The sequence below is a fragment of the Artemia franciscana genome, chromosome 17 (genome assembly GCF_032884065.1).
Source record: "Artemia franciscana chromosome 17, ASM3288406v1, whole genome shotgun sequence".
NCBI classification, from domain to species: domain Eukaryota; kingdom Metazoa; phylum Arthropoda; class Branchiopoda; order Anostraca; family Artemiidae; genus Artemia; species Artemia franciscana.
Genome location: NC_088879.1, coordinates 36,451,277 through 36,466,641, shown reverse-complemented (window position 1 = coordinate 36,466,641; position 15,365 = coordinate 36,451,277). Strand labels below are relative to the sequence as shown.

At 36.3% G+C, this 15,365-nt stretch overlaps 1 protein-coding gene across 3 annotated transcripts in view; it reads left to right on the top strand.

Annotated features, from left to right (window-relative positions):
* Nucleotides 1-526: 526 nt before the first annotated feature.
* The window catches only part of LOC136038211 (matrix metalloproteinase-2-like), a 251,182-nt gene continuing 236,343 nt past the window's right edge, over nt 527-15,365 (top strand). The window contains exon 1 of one of the 3 annotated variants that reach the window (XM_065721295.1): nt 527-614. The gene's annotated coding sequence lies outside the window, so the exon portion shown is untranslated. Of the gene's footprint in view, nt 615-1,911; nt 2,056-15,365 lie in introns of those variants that run through there. The other 2 variants (XM_065721294.1, XM_065721296.1) reach the window with 2 other exon arrangements.

The window sequence follows — 15,365 nt, the reverse complement described above, 5'->3', positions numbered from 1 at the left end:
AAAATTTTTAATAAATGCAGTTAGTTCAATGAATGAACCTTTTTAGCTTGTAAAATGTTAGCTTTTATCACACAGTCTTTGCTGAACTTTTCGTTAAGAAGTAATGATGCCAAGGCTATCTTAAAGAAAAGAATAGATTTTTAACCGAAAATTTTTATTGTAAGTGTTTTATTGTTTATTATTTTCTTTTCTGAAGACGACCCTTAGATATAGGACCCAAATATTCAAATAGGTTTTGTTGGTTCACTGTTTTGGGAAAAAAGTCCTCATTATTCTCTTTTCTGTAGTTGTATTATGGAAAGGCAGTGTGGTCTTCGTCATTATTTACTTCACTGCATAGATATCGGTTAAAGATGTATTGTGTACTATTAAAAAGATGTGCTAAAAGCCAGATGCAAATCACAGTCTTTTTTTAAAAGAAATACCGTCAAAGGTTTTCCCCGAATTCGGCTTGGCTAAAACTGACTAATGGAAGTTGTCTAAAAATTAAGATCTGTCCACTTCCGCCGGATGTACAGCTTACTTTCGTTTTACTTAGGAATAGTTACTTGTTTCTCTTGAGTGATGTATGTGTTCAATAAAAAAAGGATCTAATTAATTCTCAGAATCTATCAGTGAGTCACAAAGGCTTCAATTTGTGTTTTGATCTGAAATCTTGAATTTAAGTGTTCAGATTAGTTATAGGTATAACTTTGGCCCTCAAGCCAGGGGTGCAGCAAAGGGGAAGCACTTCCTCCCTAAGATCCAAGGAACTTCGGGCGTTTTAATTTAGCTTATATACCGGCAACTGTCGGCAGATTAGAGAATTTCGTTGCCAAATCCTTTAAACCCCCAAGCTTAAACTAAAAACCCTAGCTCCGTCCCTGCCATCAAAATAGGTATCTAGAAATGGTGGATAGTGTTTAACTTATTAGCTCTAAGTCCCCCTCGAAAGTCTTAAAAAATGTTTATTATGCAATTTGCCACACCTTTTAACTTTTTAAAATAGACCCCTCTTTCCATACTGGCAAATCTCCTTTGTTAAAAATATAAATACGAAATATTTTCAAAACTAGGGAGGGAGTATTTTTTGTTGATTGTTTCTAATGAAAATACTATTTTTTTTTAAATCTAGGGGGTCTGTTTGCCGCCAGCCTCTTTTTGAATGGCACCCCGGTCTTAGGGGAGGGTTCTTATGTTCCATCTTAATATTTAAATTTTGTTAAAATCCGACATGTTACTGGGTTTAAGCCCCCCCCCTCAAAACATGCCTGATTCATAAATGAGTCAAAATGCAAAAACAAATTTTTGCTGCGTTGGGCGCCCCCTAATTAAAAAATCCCCTCACGAGAAAAACCCCTGGATACAAACTTAATAACTATAATTAGTTATAGAATTCGAAACGAATATTATAGAACACACACATATGGTGGAGGTCTGCTGTCATTTAAGTCGACAAGTAATATTGTTCCTTGTACAATCCTTGTAACTCATCAGTAAGTGAGTGAAAAATAAAACTTGACCCCCCTCCTCATCTTATAGAAACGTAAGCGTAATTTTTTTTTGGGTGGGGGGACAATAATGAAATATTTTTGGCTAATTCCCATAAATTCTTAAGGTGAGGGGTCTTGAGCCCTTAGGATCTTCCCATGTGTATGTCCTTTTCCTCTTTCGAAACACACCCATGCTACAAGGTACTTCCTCACCAGAATTTATCCCATGCATTAACGCATCCAATCAATGTTTTTAAAAAAGTCTCGCGATCAATACGATTAGATAATCACTACAATTAGTTATGATATATATGAATATTATAGATGACATATATGGGGAGGGGGAGGATAATTCTCTCTCTATGAGTCTAGTCGTCGCCTCAAATTACCTCTCTCCGAGATCGCTCTCTTATGAGCATGCGTGAAGATTTAAAGCGGCAAGTACAGAAGAAACTTACACATGTGGTGTACAAATTTTAGTATTCAAAATGGTTTTGTTGAGTGAAGACAGGCGCTGGAGTTTCGTGGCGCTTTAAAATTGTTTCTTTTTGGAATCTTAAATCTGGATATACATGACTGTTGGGTAATTGAATTGTATTTTTTTTGGTACTTATGTAGTATACCAAACACACTCATGAATTCAAGTCAGGTTGATCATGATGAAATACAACAAAACATGATGAACATATAGTACTTTAGTTTAATTAGAATAACTTGCACATTTTTGTCACTTATCATTTGTTTTTGTGGCTGTGAAACCGGTTTTCACAGATCTTATGTTCAGGAATCTTCTCGACTGTGTTTGGTATAATACATAAGTAGGCTCCCTTTTTGCTGCATTGTAACAGTAGTGATAATGTTTTGAAAAATATAGTCTTCCAGGAAGATTTTTCTTTAGTGTAGGCCTAGTTAGGGCTGTACAGGATAAGACCTGCCTAAATCTAGGGGGAAGGGGATACTTATGAATTAAAGCGACCTCCCTCAAGAAGTAAAGTTAGGAAATATTAAGCATGAATATGAAATATGCCTAATATGAATGGTATATAATGATATGAATTTAGTAACTAATGAATATACCTAAATATGACGAAATTTCAATTCTTTAGTAGTCTAAATATGACGAAAATTCAAAATTATGGAAACTATAATAAAGAATTATGGAAAGCAGTCCGTCCAAAACGCGTTAGCCTATATTAAATACCTAACCAAATTTCCAACTGTATATCTTAGGCTCTATGTTAAATGAAAATGTGCCTATATAACCTAGTAGTTTATCTCACTGTTCTAAGCTAATTGTCTCTGAATGCAGACAGAAACACTGGTTTTACGCAAACAGTTCAGATCAAACTTAATGAGTGGGGTCGCTATAATACATAAGTACGGGGGGGGGGCTATTCTCACTGGCAAAAGATCGGCACAAAAGTGGAAACGGTCTAGTTTAATTCCTTTTCTGATTCAAGCACTATTCTGTAGACTAATAGCCAAGGGCGCATCCAGGATTTTTTTTTTGAAGGGGGGAGTTGCAAAAAATGCATTTATAGCCTATGCACTAGTTATGTAGCCAATGCACAGTTTATAGCTTTGTGAATTGGTTTATAGCAACGCACAGTTTTGGCGTTTTGACGATTTACCGACTTCCTCCCCCCCTCTCCTAATGTTCCCATATAGCCCTAGGATTATCATGTTTCCTTCAGTAGAAGCCTAGAATTGGGACTGTTGAGAAGGAAACATTTCTGAGGTTTCCACCAGGAGTGGTGGTGTTATTGATGTAAAAAGTAAAGATCACCATCTAATAGTTTCTAGGGTTAATTTAAAGTTGAAATTTCGGAAGGGTAACTTCTTTTTGGGAAGTTATGATGTTGGTAGACTCCAGGATGAAAATTTCAAAGAACAGTTCAACACTAAATTTGAGAGTTTAAAATTTGACAATGTGGAAGATGGGTGGATTAATTTTAGAAAAACAATTTGTGAAGTTGCTGATGGTGTCTTAGGGAAGAAAGTTAAGACTGCAGCTTGGAATACTAATGAAAAGGAGAAGCACATAGCCGAATATGTTGCTGTTGCTATGTATGACTGGAAGAACTGTACTACGCATGGTAGAATCAGAGATGCATGCCAAATGGTAGAAAGGGGGCAACCCTTCCCATACCCTGATTACTTTTCTAAAATTCAAAATTGTGTTGGTCATATATCATTGCTTGGATTCTCAGATGAAATAAAAGGACTTATTATTTTTAGTTTTCCCTCAAATTTGTGTTTACTATCAGATTAGGCTTTTTATTAGGGTTCTGTTGGAATTTTTAATTGGAGATGCAACACTTATTTAATATTTGACTGTTTGCTTCCTCGTTCACCATTTGGAAGAGCTTTAATGTGGTCTATTCGGCACTGACCCTCAAAAATTCATAAAGTTGGAATTTTCCGTGAGCGAAAGCCACATCAGAACGCAAAGTTAGGATACCTTTATGCCACTATTATCAAGCTCTTATGGTAAAAACTCTCCAGACTCACTTCCAGGGCATTGTCCCCCTAGGGAGGCTAATTGTGATAGGCGAGTGCTCCATCATTAGATTTTGAAGCATACATTCTTTGGTGTTTTCATTCATAAAAAAAATCCCTCCCCAATAGATTCTGAAAAATGCTTTTTTGGTGTCTTTATTAGAAAATCTAATTATATTCAACCGTACCCCTCCCCAAGTTCTGTGACTTTGCCTTGCATGCAGGCATAGTTTTACCCAAAAAGAGAGGACGTGTCTCATCATTTTACGAGCTTAACAGAGAGCCAAAATTAGATTTTTCAGCTGTGCGTAGGAATATTTTTTTGTTAGGGGACTTTGAATTTTTTGCCCTCCCCCTTATATCTCAAAATTAAACTAGCTTCAAAAAGTTTCCTACAAAACGTTTATAATTTTCCTATGTTTAGTATTTTGTTCACAGTTGCAGTACCCTGTTATGTCGTCCTCTGCCCCAATAGACTTCTGTTTCTGAGTTGGAAAAATTTTGACACTTTCAGAATTTTTATTTTCGCTTTAAATTTACGTCTTATACTTATTCTCTGATCAAATCTAAAATTTTCACATCCAATGCTTATATAAATTGCGCATTCTTGACATTCCTTAATGCTTTGTCCCAAAGTTCCCTTAGATTCTAACTTCTTTCAGGATACAAATTCCCAAGTAGGCCCGGAATTCTGCTTAAATTAATAGATATAAAAAGAGGATGTCAAATTTTATTCCAGAATATAATGGCAAGCTTTGTCAATGAGTCATTTTACATTTGTATTTGTGGTTTTTTGGATATCAAAGCTGCCTTGATACTGTGGCTAATAGGTCGTTGGCATTTGAAAAGATTTTTTTTTCCTTAGTTACAGCATGTCCAACAAATTAGTAAATAATATAGTGTTATTCTAGATCACAGAATGGAAGTCGAACCCTCTCCTCCTTTACTCAGACAGAAAAATATTTATACTGCAAATAAAAGTGGATATTCTGCAACTTAGCATGCTGTTGTTGATGAAACCTATTAGTTATGTATGTCAACTTCAGCAATCATGGCTTCCTCCTGATTTCAGCGTTGGGGAGGGGGAAGTTTCAAGGGGGGGTAGTATTATACAAGAGACACTCGAGAGTTTGAACTGCGAATTGGAGACATTACCCGCCTTTCACGGTGTTAATACCAGACAATTAGCTTCGGGTCTCTGAGAAAAAAATTGTAGCTATATTTTAATTCAATAATTGGTTGGTATTTTTGTTAGGTTAGGTTAGTTTAGGTTATGTATTGAATTTAAGGCGCTCCATGGGACCCCCTTCCATAATTCCTTGTTGTCATTATCACAATATATTTTCATCATATTTTGTTAAATTTCATTGGCATTAACCAAACTTCACTTCTCGAGTGCTTTGCTCAGAGAGTACCTCCTACCTCAAAATTCGAAAATTGTCTAAAATCATATCTATATCATAGGTTATGTAATGGATTAAATGCTCATAAGAAAAAACTTCGAAATTTTAAAAATTGGCTTAGTATTCTATGTTTCGATTGGTAGAAACATTTCGAATGTTTTTGGGTATATTGAATAAGAATTGTTCGGGAATTAAAATAATTAGGATTTCTGAAGAGGGATCGGCCCGATCCCCTTTTTGCACACGTATCAGCCTTAGGACTTGAGTAGCAAAGGATGATAAAAAGTAAAACAAGTGCTGGAAAACATAGCTTACTCTTCCTATGACAAAATTAAAGTAAAAAATTAAATCAAAACGGTACTAACCTGTTATACCAAACACAGTCGAGAAGGTTGCTGAATGTGCCATCTATTTAAACTGGTTTCATAGGCACAAAGACATATAACAGGTTACAGAATGCATTGGACTTGTACAATTTGAGCTATATATTTGCACGTTAGGGGTAGGGATAAGGTTAGGTTATTTTACCGCCTCCCTCCCCCTAATGTGCAAATGTATAGTCCAAATTATATTAGCCTATAATATAAACTCAAGCATTATATTATCATCATGTTTTGGTATATTTCATTATGATTAGTCTAACTTCACTTCTGGAGTGTGTTTGGTATAAAACATAAGTACCATCAAAATAGATCCACGAGAGGATGAAACCTAACCGACGGCACTCTCCTAAGTATCAAATTTTAGTTTGTGATGCTTCTATTTGAAAACCATTAAAAATACCCAAATTAATCAATTATGCAGATATGCGAAGAAGACACTCGAAAAGGTTATGCAAAATGAATATCGATCCGTGGCTCCGGTTTTTTCCTTCCTTGTGACTAATGCCAACCATTTATAAGTACCGATACAAATGGTGTCATTATACCATTTTTATGGGTTTTGATGACGCAATAACTATTTATAATTTTTGCTGAACATTATGTTTGCAATTCTTCAGTATTGTTTTTTTTTCAGTCTGCAATAGGGCGAGGTAGGTCTAAACTAATTCTTAAAAAAAAACACCCCTCGCACAAGTAATTTTATTAAGCTTATTTTTAAATGTATGCACAGAGCTTGAATATTCAAGAAAACCAACTGTTACCGCAGTACGAGTTGACAAGGTTCTTCATCAGACTATGCCCATTCCCGCCAACAATAGAGAACACAGGAGAAAATCTGGCTTCAAAAACACTCCTCGAGGTATTGAAACCCGGGGCATAAAAATGCACTTTTGTGTGCTTTGGTTCCCTCTCCGCAGGGAAAAATCCAGTGTTCCCCTCATGATGATCCGTCCTATTTTTGCCTGTAAATGTATATATATATATATATATATATATATATATATATATATATATATATATATATATATATATATATATATATATATATATATATATATATATAAAGTGGTTGATGTATATGACAAACTTCTATATTGGGTATTCCTAAAACATTCCTCTCCCTTTCGTAACATTTGAATAGTTCTCGATGTGACCCTCGCCAGCAGATGGAGCTCTCCCCAATATGAAGGTTGTAAGTAAGCTCATACCCGGCAGATATTCATATTTAATATTAAAGAATATGAAGCATCTCCCTAACATTTACCGCAAATTATACTGTTCATCACATCTACTCTGATGCATTTGAAAACCACCTATTTTGTTTAGTCTGTTTTGTTTAGTCTTCCTGAAGAATGGAATTTAGAAATCGGTTTGGTAGATCGTTATTAGAAAATGAAGAAAGCTGTCCTTTTCATCTAATGGATCACGTGAAAAATATCAGTGCATTAATATAACTTTTTATGTTAATTACAAGATCTTATTTATATCATTAAATATAATTTATGTTGCCTTGACATTAATTTATATAAAATATAAAATATTAACAATAATAGCAGTGCATTAATATAACAGTACTTTAGTATTAATATAAGTCATAGAGCTTAAAAAAAAAAAAAAAAAAAAAAACTGAAAAAGAGCTCAAAGAGCAAAGGGCATGAAAATAACGTAATGGGTACTCTTGTGAGAACTGGAGTGAATACTATATTGCCCCCTTCTCCAAATAAAATTACATCCCCCAATCTATGAAAACCTTTCCTGAAAGTTTGATCCCCCAGCCGTGAAACTCAAATACGTATATTTTCTTATCTAGTCTGAAATGAATATGCAATATCTGTACGGAAAATACTCTTTAACCTGCGGGCATTAGTTAACAAAATAAAACAACCACAAATATTCTCTTAACTCAATTGGAAACCAACTGGTTGATGTTTAAAGCAGTCCTGAGAAATATACTGTCTTAAACTATCCCTCACATTACCTCCCGTGAATGGCTAGGTATTTCTACTTTAAGGTGATCTTTTCATTTTGCTAACCAGCTCAAAGGAGTTACATAGGCTGGGACAACTTAGATTAGAGTTAGGGGGGGGGCAATTTTTTCAGAGTTTGTAGAAGGCTTTAACCGTGTTTGACTGAGGAGTTTTTGCTGGTGTTTTCAGCCCATAGTGCAACAATGGTGGTCAATCTGCACCGCATTTAGCCTACTCACTGCAGGCTTTATCTGGTACGCATGCGTAAATTTCAAAATGGAAGGTGAGTGTGGAAACTCGAAAAATACGTAAATTGTGTAAATATTAGAGGAAAATATTTAAAGCTGTAAAAACCTTGAATTTTTCTTGGAGAGGGGCACCCGAATGCCCTTCTGTGAACACATGCTTGGGCCATATCACCTGCTTCTAAATGTATATCTCTGTTTTTTGCAATGCTTACCTAATTAGTGAGGTTAATTGTGTTGCGGAGCAACACTACTGCTTTCGTAGTTTTTTTTTTTTTTTTTTTTTTTCACCGTGATCAGCGACCTGTATTTCCGAAGTGGTAAGAGTTAAAAATTTGAGATTTTTCAGAGGGAAGGGAAACGTGAAACAGAGTAAAAAGTTCCAGAGAAGTTCCTAAAATTTCTAACAGTTTTCCATAAAAAAAAATAAAACCGTTTTTTTCTTAGAAACTCTGCGTTCGATGTTTGGCGTCAAGTTAAGACGACCCTAGCTTCGGAAATAAACTTGTTAGAAATACAGTTATGCTGAACTCATGTAGAGCTTTCATTTGTCTCTTCGAGAACCGGAGCACAAAATTCCGTAGCTCTTACAGATTTCCTGGAAATAATTCCGGAAAAGTCCATCTCGTTCCGATTTTTTTTTGAAATTTTCTCAAATTTGCGATTTTGATGTTTCTTATATTTTTATCGAGTAGTGCTATGAAAAGTATGCAAGAAGAAGTGAAGTGTTCTATATACCAAGTTGCTTCGTTCTCTAAGAAATAATTTCCGAAGTTTCGACGTTCTAGAGGTAACTTCTGTTCTGGACCAGCTAGAATTTTTTTTCCGACGCGGTTCGACAGGTCTCGATCTCCTAACAACTGGAGATTGCAATAGTTTCTCTGAAATAAAATTCCTTCTTCGGGTTTTTCTATTTGGAAGTTTTGTCATGCCCTCGGGGCAATTTAAATTTTTTGGTGAATTTGGTTTGTTTTATATTTTTCTAGCTTAGACCATCAAAAGTTAAGCAGAAAACTATAAGACGTTATTTCCGTATCTCTTTCAGATTTCCCGGAAATAATTCCCGAAATGTGCGTCTCGAAACATAATACTTCGAATTGGCGTCAAGTTAAGACGGCCCTAGTTTCGGAAGTAAACGTTTTAGAGATAAAATAATTATGAACTCATATAGAACTTTTATTGATGTTTTCGAGAACTGAAGCATAAATTCCGTAGCTCTTACAGATTTCCCGGAAATAATTCCGGAAAAGTCAATCTCGTTCCGATTTTTTGAAATTTTCGATTTTGATGTCTATTTTATTTCTATCGAGTAGTGCTATGAAAGTTATGCAAGAAGAAGTGAAGTGTTCTTTATACCAAGTTGCTTCGTTCTCTTAGAAATAATTTCCGAAGTTTCGACGTTCTAGAGGTAACTTCGGTTCTGGGCCAGCTAGAATTTTTTTTTCTCGTTTATTTGTGGACCAGATGAACATTTTACCAAACTCAGTTTAGTAGGAGCTCGAAATAAAACCATATCAAAGATGCTTCAAGACAACAATCGAAGCCCCATTAGGAAAATGTCCTCTGAAGGACATAATGGAGACTGTTGCTCCGCAACTGTGTCCCGTAGGGCACAGTTGCACGTGTTGCTCCGCAACTGTGCCCTAAGGAATAGGGCACAATGCTGCAACACTTCCCGTTGCACAGGCAACGGAGGTCTAATTATAATTTAGTCATGCTTCACGATGTATCGGACTTAGCGGAATCCATAATAAGGCTTTATCGATATACGCAATGCTTTTTGCAAAAGTTATTAGGGAATCCTTTTATTACGGAAGTAGGTAGTTTACTTTCTAACTAAAAATGAATTTTTTTCAGAATGCGGATTGTAGAAACATAGTAAGAAATTATAATTATAAATATAAATAAATTGCTCTTAACTTGAAATTTTCTTGAGTGGTCGCTTTGTGGTCAATTCAGAAGTAGAATATTGTCAATAATTCATTTCAGTAAAAAAGTATTTGCGTCTGGATTTCGAATTAAAATATGGTTTCGTTATATTCTGTTGTGATTATCCAAGTTGCGGCATGTTCACTGGCGCCAATTCATGAAAATATTAGAGGATGAATGCTTTTTCAAAAATATAGGGGGTGGGGAGAGTAATTTTTCCGTTTCTTTCTGTGAAACTACCGATGGTCATTTTTAGAAACCTAGGGGGGGGGACAAACAAATCTTGGGTTCAAATGTGCCCCCTCCTCCAGTTTTCGTCTCTACTTATGTTTCACATTGTACATTTTACAGAGAACTGAGAAAATGAGCTAAACTATAATTATGCAAGGATCTTTGGACTGGACCACCAAAGTGAGTCCGTGGTTCCTCGAGTATTTTGATTTTTTTTTTTACTTTTATTAAAATTTAGTTTTTGAAAAAGGAAAGTAGTCTCCTGATGCAATTACACAAAAAAATTAACTGCAAGTAAGGAGCGACATTAAAACTTAAAGCAAACAGAAATTATTCCGTATGTGAAATAGGTTGTCCCCTCTTCAACGCCCTGCTCTTTATGTTAGATTTTTTTTATTGTTTTTAAAATGTAGAACTATGACAGAGTCAAAATTAATATATTTTGGTATCAGATGCGGTTAATGTTCAGGTTTTTATTTTCTTGCTTACTAAATTTATTTTGGAAGTCAAGCCTTGACATTCCAAAATGAAGTCTCCATTTGCCAAGTCTATAATACACTAATAAAGTTATTTCTAACTTTGCTGTGCCTTAAGGGGGTAAGGGATTTGTACCTTTATCTTGTATTTAGCGGCTTACCTCTATAACTTGTTATCTTTTTAAGTCGAACTGTATGTAGAATGACCTCTATAAATCGAACTATACGTAACTCGAAAAAAATTTGTTCCCATGAATTTCGAATTAGCGGGAGTCGATTATAGGCCTTATTGATTGATCTAGCAGTACTCAGGGAACGGATAATGAATCAAAGTCATATAAAAACACAATGTCACATAAGACCTTTTGACTTACCATAGCTGCATTAGGTGCAAGTCTGTGTATTGGGGAGGGATATAGTTGGGATCCCCCCTCAAAGAGCTTGCCTCCCAAAATTCCAAATACGCGCCTGATTATTCATGTAAAAATTGTTGACTTATTGAACCAAGTCCAGGAATATGGGTAACTTATAAGAGAGGATACTGGTGCTAGTATCGATTGAAAAACAACAATGCCACCTTGCGTTTGGCGTTTTTTTTGCCTTTTTAAATTTAATAATACGATACAATTGGTTGAATTGACGTAATTGGTATAATTAGTGAAGTAATAAGCATCTCAAAATAGTTTCTGAAAAAAAAAGACAGTTATGAAGCTTGAAAAGTTTTTAGAAACTTGGAAGTGCTAGAGGGCGCTGGTATTATCAGTTGGCCCGTAGTTTTTTTGTTTGAACCCTACAGGGACCAGTTAAAATCATGCTTACTCTCTTCTGAAGAGATTTTTGGAGCTGTTGGCCCAACATCAAACAAATATATATCTAGGTAAGACGTCTAATAAGAAAAAAGAGAAAGTGTAGAGAAGTGAAGTTAGGTTAATCCTGAACAAATATGACAAAACATGATGATAATATAATATTTTAGAGACAAAATGTGGAAACTGGGACGAAGAATTGAGGAAAGCGGGCCGCGAAAATAAATTATATTAAATGCCTAACCCAATATAGCCTAATCCCTGACCACTTCTATATATTAAATATTTAATAGAAAAGCAAATACATCATAGTTTTCTCACTCAAAGTAAGCGAACCATAACCGATCCAGGATGAGATTAAATAAAAAAAACTAGTTTTTTTAACTGAAAGTAAGGAGCGACATTAAAACTTAAAACGAACAGAAATTACTCCGTATATGAAATGGGTTGTCCCCTCCGCAATCCCTCGCTCTTTACGCTAAAGCTTTTAATTGTTCTAAAAAGTAGAATTGTGGCAAAGAGTCAAACTTTAGCGTAAAGAGCGAGGGATTGCGGAGGGGACAACCCATTTCATATACGGAGTAATTTCTGTTCGGTTTAAGTTTTAATGTCGCTCCTTACTTTCAGTTAAAAAAACTAGTTTTTTTATTTAATTTCTGAACGTTTTTGAATTAATGCATGTTTGATTTTGGCTCTCCGCACATAAATTATTGAAATGAAATTTGTATATTAATTTTTTTTTTGGCTAAATGGCTTTCTCTTAGTTTTGATCAGACGATTTTGAGAAATAAGAGGTGGGGAAGGAGGCCTAGCTGCCCTCCAATTTTTCGGTTACTTAAAAAGGCTACTAGAACTTTTAACTTTTAACGAACGTTTTTATTAGTAAAAAATATGCGTAACTTAAGAATTAACTTACGTAACAAACTTTTATATTCTTATATTTTATTATGTGTACGAGGGGGTTTGTACCCTCGTTAATACCTCGCTCTTTACACTAAATCGTAAGTTTTGTCCCAATTCTTTAAGAATGACCCCTGAATCAAAAAGGCCGTAGAATAAATAGTTGAAATTACTAAAAATACTTTAGCATAAAGAGCGAGGTATTTGTCTCCTCCTAAATACCTCGCTCTTTATGCTGAAGTATTTTTAGAACCCCTCATATGCGTAATAATCTCTGTTCGTTTTAAATTTCAATGCTATTCCTTACTTTCAATTGAAAAAACGTTTTCATGTTTATTTTTTCATTGTTATGGCACTTGGTATTAACCAAGTGACATATAGCAGTCGCCAATTCTGTCGGTCTGTCTGTCTGTCTGTCTGTCTGTCGGTCTGTCGGTCTGTCCCGGTTTTGCTACTTTAGGCACTTCCAGGTAAGCTAGGACGATGAAATTTGGCAAGCGTATCAGGGACCGCACCAGATTAAATTAGAAATAGTCGTTTTCCCGATTTGACCATCTGGGGGGGGGGGAGTGGGGGCCCGGTTAATTCGCAAAAAATAGAAAAAATGAAGTATTTTTAACTTATCAGCGGGTATTTGGATCTTAATGAAATTTGATGTTTGGAATGATATTGTGTCTTAGAGCTCTTATTTTAAATCCCGACCGGATCTGATGACATTGGGGGGAGTCGGAGGGGGAAAACCTAAAGTCCCGGTTTTGCTACTTTAGGCACTTCCAGGTAAGCTAGGACGATGAAATTTGGCAAGCGTATCAGGGACCGGACCAGATTAAATTTAGAAATAGTCGTTTTCCCGATTTGACCATCTGGGGGGGGAGTAGGGGCCGGTTAATTCGGAAAAATAGAAAAAATGAAGTATTTTTAACTTATGAGCGGGTGATTGGATCTTAATGAAATTTGATGTTTGGAATGATATTGTGTCTCAGAGCTCTTATTTTAAATCCCGACTGGGTCTGATGACATTGGGGGGAGTTGGAGGGGGGAAACCTAAAATCTTGGAAAACACTTAGAGTAGAGGGATCGGGATGAAACTTGATGGGAAAAATAAGCGCAAGTCCTAGATACATGATTGACATAATCGGAACTTATTTGTTCTCTTTGGGGTAGTTGGGGGGGGGGGTGGGAAGTAAGTCTTAAAAATTAGAAAAATGAGGTATTTTCAACTTCCGAACGGGTGATCGGATCTCAATGAAATTTGATGTTTAGAAGGATATCGTGTCTTATAGCTCTTATTTTAAATCCCGACCAGATCTTGTGATGGGGGCGGGGAGTTGGGAGGGGGAACCTAAAACTTGGAAAACACTTAGAGTGGAGGGATCGGGATGAAACATGGTGGGAAAAATAAACACAAGTCCTAGATAGATGATTGACATAAACGGAACGGATCCGCTCTCTTTGGGGTAGTTGGGGGGGGGGGGGTTAATTCTGAAAAATTAGAAAAAATGAGGTATTTTTAACTTACGAACGGGTGATTGGATCTCCATGAAATTTGATTTTTAGAAGGATATCGTGGCTCAAAGCTCTTATTTTAAATCCTGACCGGATCTGGTGACATTGGGGGAAGTTTGGGGTGGGGAGACCTAAAATGATGGGAAACGCTTAGATTGGAGGGATTGGGATGAAACTTGGTTGGAAAAATAAGCAAAAGTCTTGCATACGTAATTTACATAATTGGAACGGATCCGCTCAATTGCGGGGGGGGGGGGGGGTAATTCTGAAAAATAAGAAAAATAACGTATTTTTAACTTACGAAGGAGTGATCGGATCTTCATGAAACTTCATATTTAGAAGGACCTCGTAACTCTGATATCTTATTTTAAATCTCAACCGGATCAAACGTAATTGGGGGGGGGGCAGTTGGGGGGACCGGAAATCTTAGAAAATACTTAAAGCGGTGAGATCAGGATGAAACTGGATGGGAAGAATAGAAACCTGTCTAAGATACGTGACTGACATAACTGGACCGGATCTGCTCTCTTTGGTGGAATTGGGAGGGGGGAGGTAATTTTGAAAATTGAGGTATTTGTAACTTACGAAAGGGTGACCAGATCTTAATGAAATTTGATATTTAGAAGGATCTTGTGCTATAAAGTTTAACTTTAGGTTCTGACCTTCTCACAAGTGCCAAATGAGCTCTTGGCTCTTGGCTCTTCCGACCTCGTACCATATGAGCTCTCGGCTCTTCCGACCTCGTCCAAATGAGCTCTTGGCTCTTCCGACCTCGTACCATGTGAGCTCTCGGCTCTTCCGACCTCGTCACAAGTGCCATATGAGCTCTTAGCTCTTGTTTTTTATAGTAATGCTAGAAAATCCTGCGCCCTTTTCATTGAATTTTTCTTCCCCCATGACATATTCCTCCAAGGAAAGATCCTCCCACATAACCCCCCTCCCATCAACCCCACCCCCCAAACCAAAAAAATCCCCCTGAAAACGTCTGTACACTTCCCAATAACCATTACTATATGTAAACACTGGTCAAAGTTTGTAACTTGCAGCCCCTCCCCCAGGGATTGTGGGGGAGTAAGTCATTCCCAAAGACATGGTTATTATGGTTTTTGACTATGCGGAACAAAATGGCTATCTCAAAATTTTAATCCGTTGACTGTTGGAAAAAAATGAGCGTGGGAGGGGGCCTAGGTGCCCTCAAATTTTTTGATCACTTAAAAAGGGCACTAGAACTTTTCATTTCCGTAAGAATGAGCCCTCTTGCGACGCTCTAGGACCACTTGGTCGATACGATGACCCCTGGGGAAAAAAAAAACAAAAAAAAAACAACAAACAAACAAATAAACGCGCACCCGTGATTTGTCTTCTGGCAAAAACTACCAAATTCCACATTTTTTTAGATAGGAGCTTGAAATTTTTGCTAAAGGGTTCTCAGATACGCCGAATGCGATGGTGTGATTTTCGTTAAGATTCTATGACTTTTAGGGGATGCTTCCCCCTATTTTCCAAAATAAGGCAAATTTTCTCAGGCTCGTAACTTTCGATGACAAA